Here is an 8,310-nt window from a genome sequence, read left to right as displayed (position 1 = left end):
GGACCATTATGAAATTTATTATAATCAAGTGAATGATGTGCAAAGTAAGAGTTTGAACATTTCAATGTGGTAACAGAAAAAGTAAAATATTTACCGTTGACCCATAACATTATGTATGTATCTAAACAAGTTAATAACTACCGTTATATGACACTATCATTACCCACCGGCTACGCCCGTTGATTTGGTCCCAGGCTATAAGCCTACTGTTTATTTTCCCATTGACCCCCCCCCCCCTTTTTTTTTTTCTTATGTAGGTCTATAACTTGGACAGACCCGTTAATTCAAGTATCATCCCCCCCCCCCCAAAAAAAAAAAAACAAAAAAAAAACAGCTCTGCGTTAATCGTTAACAAATAGTCTTACTTACACAATAGTTGGTTTTTATGTTTATTTTATCCGAAACACTCTTAAACCCCTCAATAAAACGGCCCGCATTACTCTCCCCACCCCCACCCCCAAACACAATTTTCTAATTTGCCTTTTTCACTCTACAAACGTAGGGACCGCAATCCCATATGCACAAAACAAACACTTGTTAGGCTCAATCAGTTTTACATTTCTATTTTCTAATCATCCAATGAAACGGCTGCTGTCTTCGCATTCCAAAAGCTCATAGCTATTCATGATACCCGTGCTACGCTCCTGTTGAAATAGTTATTTTATATAGGCCTGTTACGTTACAGACATTACTTTAAAAAAAAAAAATTACGTCCTACACGCATTTCATGTGTCAATCTAGCCATGCATGTTAATCAATGAAAGTCAAGATAGATATGCTAGGACAAATTTGTACAAATGCTCCTTCTTCCCTAGCGCTATTAGAGCATGGAATGGGTTGCCTGAGCTAGCCAGGAAAACCAGTGACTTGGCAGAATTTAGGTCATTGGTTAATATGCATGACTAAATGTATGACGCATAGGACGTAATCATCTTTTTTTTTTTTTTTTTTTTTTTTTTGTTTGAAATAACGTCTGTATTATATAAGATAAAAAGATAGAAGATAGAAGATTGGATGGCTGCCTGGTCGTGCGGTTTGCGCGCTGGACTGTCGTTCGGATTTATCGACGGTCGAGGGTTCAAACCCTGCCCGCTCCCATCCCCCGTCGTCCTGCGGGAGGTTTGGACTAGGAAGTAAACTATCTTCAACTCTGAAGGAACATCCGAAATATGTAAAACATTTTACAGATAAGATAATTAAGTTAGTAACTCTTCACTTATTTATTTTTAGTTTGTCAGTTATTTAGATCTAAATCTAGAGAGGCGCCTTATTTAGAATGACCCATTTTTACGAACCGTATAATAATAATAATAAGGCTTGTCTTCGAGTCCGAAGATTAATGAGGAATGCAGTATTTCTCGTGGCTAAGCAGCTCCAGCTGTGACCTACATATTTTGCCACACCCTGGCCACACCCAGCGCAGGCATAGGCCTAACCATTGTCCGCGGTGGTCGATTAAGATTTTCTTTTCACCGTCTAAGTCTATCCTCGGCAGCGGATTTTCTTTTGGCCTCAAATGTGTATCCCACAGCCTTTGTGAGTGACCTCCAGCTGTCTCGTTCTGAGGCCGCATGCAACCAGGTGCTCTCTTCTATGTCAGCCATAGGGAAGTTGGCGCTTAAGCTGGTCTTTAAAGCGTTTCCGTGGGGCACATCTGTTAATTCGACCACCTTTTAGCTAACCATCGTAAAAAAAAAAACGCAAGGTAAAAATATAAAGTACTATGGACATATTACAATAAGGTCTTCGGGGCTCGCAAAGACTTTCCTTCAGAAAAAAAGAAAAGGCAGACAGAGAATGCGATGGGAAGACAACATAAAAGAATGGACGGGTCTGCCATTGAAAGAGGTTCTAGACTAGATCTATCTAAGGCAAAAGATAGAGAGGAATGGAGAAAGACGGTCGACAAATCCTGCATGTTTCCCCAACGGCCCAACAGACTAAGCGATAGGTGGTGGTAAAAATAAACCTAAATCTATTTGACCCTGACCCTTAAAAAACGGAAATTTCCTTTTCATAAATACTGGTTAGATTGTCCCGCCCTCGCCAGTGTAGATCTAGACTCTAGATTCTAGATGATAGAGTAGAGGCTAATAGATCTATAGTAATAGAGGTATATAAAATACATAGACCTAATATAGGCTACTAATATACTATAGTCTATGAGTGTAATTTCACCATATTTAAAAAAACAAAACAACGTCTGTAGATTATCAGTAGAACTGAAGATTGTTTTTTATGTTTCACACAGAAGTGAGAAGACTGAGAAGTGACAGATCTAGACAATCTAGTCATTCTAGTCATAGTCATAATAGACATAGCCCCAATAGGTTGTGATAGGCTCCTATATTTAACTTAAATTTTAAGTATAAAATAGAGTATCGATCTAGTCACATTATATTTATATAATTTATAATACTTTTATAATAGTGCTCTGGCTCTAGACTTAAAACGTAGCCTATAGTCTTATACTCTTATAGTTATAGGAATATAATATAGGCTACTTATAATATATATAATATTATAGTTATATACATGATCTAATAAGTAATAAAGACTCTGTGAGTTACTCTAGAATCTAGATCTAGATTACAGATATATTATCACTCGGAAATATTAATATGACTAGTCTCTCTCTATATATATATTATATAGCCTATAAAATATATATTACTTCACGTAGAATGAACTTTTTACTTTAAGTCTGTGATAGTGTCTATTATAGCATCTCTTACAATCATTCGCACAATCACTGCATTATTGACGGTTCATTGACCTCGAAAATATTTTGTATTAATTATTAATACCATGGCATTGTATAGTCTTCTTATCTTATCTTACATAATACAGACGTTACTTCAAAAAAAGAAGATGATCACGTCCTATCTGTTACTCAAGAAAACAAGAAACTGGAACACACACAAAATAGAGCAGTGAGATTCATAACAAACGAATATTCACATTTGACTAGAGTAACACCTTTAGTAAAATCACTATATTTAGAAAGCCTTCATGGAAGTTCAGGACAGAAGACTCAAAAGTAAAGTAGCAATTATACATAAAATACTGAGCCATAATCTTCAAATACAAAAACAAAATTTAATAAAATACTCAGAAAGACACAAAGATAAAGGCACATTCCTCATCGCATATGCTAAAACAAATGATTATAGTTATCCAACATCAACATTGCTATAAAGTAATATGTATAATATAGACTGTAATCTAGTTTAATGGGAAAATCTAATACTAAAACTAATAGTTAGGCCTATCATTATCTTATCTTATAAAACACAGACGTTACTCAAAAAAATAAGATGATTTCGCCCTACTCGTGTTGCTAGGTCAATCTTCATGCATGTTAATTAATGATGTAAACTTTGCCAAATCATTGTATTTTCTGACTGACTCAGGCAACCCATTTCATGCTCTGATAGCACTAGAGAAGAAGGAGTATTTGTCCTAGCCAATGTATTGTGGACAGTTGATGACCTAAATTGTAGCACCAAACTGCTGGTAGACAACTAAACCGGCTGTAAGCATATTACATTTTAACTTGTAAAACTTGAATAACTTCTTTACAAAGAATACTATATATAACTTTTATTACAATTTTATTACAATATAGACAAATTTAACTTTAGATAAAATGAGATAAATTTAGTTGACTTTAGTAATAATATAAAATGGTATTACGCTCTAAATCTAACTCTCTACAAAAATATGTCTTTTCACTTCTTTGGCATTCTGGAGTCGTCTGGCCTACTCAAAACAACTTATGATAATACTGCTTATCTTGCATCATTCACACTGCATAGACACCAACCAATCGCTAACTAGCTGATCTGCTCACATGACTATAGAAACACACCCATAATCTCCATGACAATATGGAACAAGGAATGTGCCTTTATCTTTGTGTCCTTCTATTTTATTAGGTTTTGTATTTATAATTGCTACTTATTTACTTTTAATTTTAACTCATTAATAATGAATGGTCTCTAAATTTAATGATTTTACTAAAGGTGTTACTGTAATCAAATGTGTATATTATTATTGTTATGAATCTCTCATTATAAGCTATAAGATTCCCCCTTTTTTTTTTTTAAACATATAGCTAGACAAAGATTTATATTGTTTCCAAATTGAACTATAACCTTCTATTGAAATGTATAGATTTAATAATCTATAATATAGTCTCTGACTTTTTTTTTTTTTTTTTTTTTGAGAAGGTTGGGTTTGTATGTCTTAATAATAGACCAGTCTTCTTTTATTGATTTTTTTTTCTAAGCATTTCTGCAATTAGTAAAAATATGTAAATGCTTCACTGGTATGTTAACCAAGCTGAGCTGTTTGAATTGTTAAATTGATTGCTACTCTGTCATTTTTCTGCATTTTTCACTAAAGAAAATCATAATGCAGTTTAATCTGCTCATATATCTTTATACTTTAACATTACTATTCAGTTTCCAAAGCACATGTGTGCATCTAATTGTCATTATAACAATTTCAAACTTTCACCCAGCAAGAACAAAACCTAAGTGACTTCCAGTTCTGCTAGTGATCTAGTAACAGAGTTGAATTAACTCTTTCAGTGCGGCGTTACTCTCAGCAAGTAAATCCCGGAAAGCTTCATTTTTTTCTATCAAAATAATTCGCACTGAAAGAGTTAAAGGCTAAACTATTTTACTAGGATCCAATATCTTCTAAAATAGTGTCTATAAACTGCCACCTATATTAGCCTGATTGTTGTTCCCCAAGCTTCAGGGTTTACTCAATTTCCACTAGAATTTCTGAATTTCTAAGTTTATTATCATTATTGTTTATTCAGAACCTTTTATGTCTACAGTTTTCTACCTGTTTGGAAATTATATACTTATTTATAAAATGTGTAAGAAAAATCTAACAGAATGGCATCTGCATATGTTCAATATCATAAAATCTTTTTTTTTTGTTCGGTGTTGAAAATGAAACAATTTACGGTACTAAGAAATGGAAATATCTTTTCCTTCATGTATTTTATAGATTTAAATGAAAGCATGTATAAAATAATTAATGAATAGCATTATTCATGTTGACTATTTCTCCAGACTTTATTACAAGATGGATATACCTACACCAGGTAGTGGTGAGTCTGTTCCCTGTTGTTTAGTTGAATTTTATGTAATGACCCCAGGTGGATCCTATGAAATTCATCAGGTAATCAATTTGTATTCATGTGTGCTTTTCCTCAAAAAAACACATTATTCTTAGTTTTCAACATTTATCTGTTGCCGAAAATAATGAATATCAAAATGGGCAAAAATTCAAAACCATTTATATTTTAATAATTCATTGAATATAAATAACTTCTTGAATTATCATTTGCTTCATCCACGAAAATGTTTTTTTACTCAACCATGAAACTTAACAATCACAAATACATTTAATACCTAATAATGACTACCAGTACTTAATAATGTTTAATCCTAACTTTAGATTTAACATTAAATAAGTTATTTACCATAACTTTATGGTAGGTTTGTAGGTACGATGGCTGAGTGATAAAGTGCTTGGCTTCCAAACCTGGGTTCCCATGTTTGAATTCAGCTGAAATATGGGATTTCTATTTTTGTTATCTTTAGAGCCCCTTTGAGTCCACCCAGCTTTAATGGGTACCTGACTTTAGTTGGTGATAAGTAAAGGCAGATGTTTGTTGTGCTGGCCACATGACACCCTCATTAACTGTGAACCACAGATGCAGATGACCTTTACATCATCTGTATATGGTAGGTTTACCTATAGATATTAAATTTAACCATCCTGCAGCTACAATGTTATGATTCATTAGTGCTTAAAACAAAGTGTATTAAAAGCTCTTGCTAAAAGTTCTATTAATTCTCATTTAAATCCTATTAATTTAACTTTCATGAAAGATGTAAATAATTCCTCCAATTATGAGAATGATGGTTCCTCTGTATGTCACTAGGACTTCCTATGAAGAGAGTAGTTCTTTCTTGCTAGTTCCCTGTTTATTTTACCTTGAAATTAACAGAAGTTGGGTAAACATAAACTTACTTTGTATATTACTTTACTTTTATAATGTAATAAAAAATATATCTTGTTTCTCTCACTAGGCTGATTGTTTAACCAATATGTTGATTAGGGGACTGAAAGATGACTTTAGGGAATCAGTAGGTATTGTTTAATATATTACAGATTAAATTTAATAACTCAGTTTTTTTCTTTATATTTTATGGTGCATTTGTAATTTTTTTTTAAAATAATATATTATATTAAACTGTCTTTCAAACAACATCTTTGGCAGTCTTTTACAATGCTTACATCTGCAGTATGAAGATACTGACAATGTGTTTTAAGAATGTAGGAGTGATGTGTTTTAAGAATGTAGAAGTGATGTGTTTTAAGAATGTAGGAGTGATGTGTTTTAAGAATGTAGGAGTGATGTGTTTTAAGAATGTAGGAGTGATGTGTTTTAAGAATGTAGGAGTGATGTGTTTTAAGAATGTAGGAGTGATGTGTTTTAAGAATGTAGGAGTGATGTGTTTTAAGAATGTAGGAGTGATGTGTTTTAAGAATGTAGGAGTGATGTGTTTTAAGAATGTAGGAGTGATGTGTTTTAAGAATGTAGGAGTGATGTGTTTTAAGAATGTAGGAGTGATGTGTTTTAAGAATGTAGGAGTGATGTGTTTTAAGAATGTAGGAGTGATGTGTTTTAAGAATGTAGGAGTGATGTGTTTTAAGAATGTAGGAGTGATGTGTTTTAAGAATGTAGGAGTGATGTGTTTTAAGAATGTAGGAGTGATGTGTTTTAAGAATGTAGGAGTGATGTGTTTTAAGAATGTAGGAGTGATGTGTTTTAAGAATATAGGAGTGATGTGTTTTAAGAATGTAGGAGTGATGTGTTTTAAGAATGTAGGAGTGATGTGTTTTAAGAATGTAGGAGTGATGTGTTTTAAGAATGTAGGAGTGATGTGTTTTAAGAATGTAGGAGTGATGTGTTTTAAGAATGTAGGAGTGATGTGTTTTAAGAATGTAGGAGTGATGTGTTTTAAGAATGCATTTGTGAGTGACCAGCACTCTTACTAAGCCCTTTGACTTTTTCAATTACAGTATAGTTTTGTTTTTTTTTACAAATCACTCGAAATATTAATTTTCTAATTGGAAAGCAGTGCAATCACAGGACTCACTGAAATAAAGCCTATAAAGAAGCGATATGTCATAGATCATCATCTTTAACATCATGTTGCTATATAACATGTACATGATTAAAATGAAAATGATAGCTTTTTTCACACTTTCATCTTTCTGTAGATGATACATTTTTTAAAATGTATTATTTAATGTTTGATTAAGTAACATATATTAAAGTTTGTAGTTTTTATATGTGCTATTAAGTTGATCTTTTTTTTTTTCTGTCTGCATTTTTAGTTTAAAATACCAGTTGCTAATCAAATTTGGAAACATGATGGGAGAGAACTAAATGACTCAAGAACATTGAAATTCTACGGAATTGAGGCCCTTGACAAGGATAAGGAAAAGATATATGTAACACGCTCAAATTAAAAGCCATTACAGAGGCCTCGCAAGGGTTGTTGTTGCCTGGTGCAACTAGCCGCTAGTGTCACTGATCTTCCTCCCAATACTATCATTGATTTGTTCTTTTTTTTGTTGAGCTTCAACACATTCTTTGATTGAAACAAATTAAACTGCTTGTAATGTCCAAGTGCTTTTCTGATTATACTGCATGTAATCTCCTAAATGCTTTTTTGATTGCTTAGTCTTACTAGGGTTACATTTCAAACTTCCAATCCAGATGGTCCATGCTAGATTTAACATTGGCTCATGAGATACACTGCCTGGTTTGGTGGGTCAGTCAAAGCAGTTTCTGGGTGTTGCTGATGTACATGTTACATTGATGAGAGATGGATGCCAAGTGAGGACCAAAATTGAATCAAGCTACCCTCTATAGAGAATAGATACAACAGGCTGGTCATTAGAGGTGGCACCTCACTAAGGCAACCCATAAAGCAAAAACTGCTGAAGACCAAAAAATAACAGAAAATCTTGTCAATCCATTCAGGCTCCAGTATGCAGCTGAACATTTTGAGGCTCAGGCCTCACCATGGTTAGGGTTCTATTTTTTAAATGGCATTGTTTATGCCATTTTATCAATAGTTATTATAAATCTATAAACAGACTTAGAATCATTAAAAAAAAATTTTCGGTGATTTTTTTTTTTTAGAACAGCTCTCTTTATAGTACTCTTTAGTGTTTCACTTTCTGTAGAAATAAAGTTGAATGGCCTCT

This window comes from Biomphalaria glabrata, chromosome 17 (genome assembly GCF_947242115.1).
Source record: "Biomphalaria glabrata chromosome 17, xgBioGlab47.1, whole genome shotgun sequence".
In the NCBI taxonomy this organism is placed as follows: Eukaryota; Metazoa; Mollusca; class Gastropoda; family Planorbidae; genus Biomphalaria; species Biomphalaria glabrata.
This window is presented reverse-complemented; position numbering follows the sequence as displayed.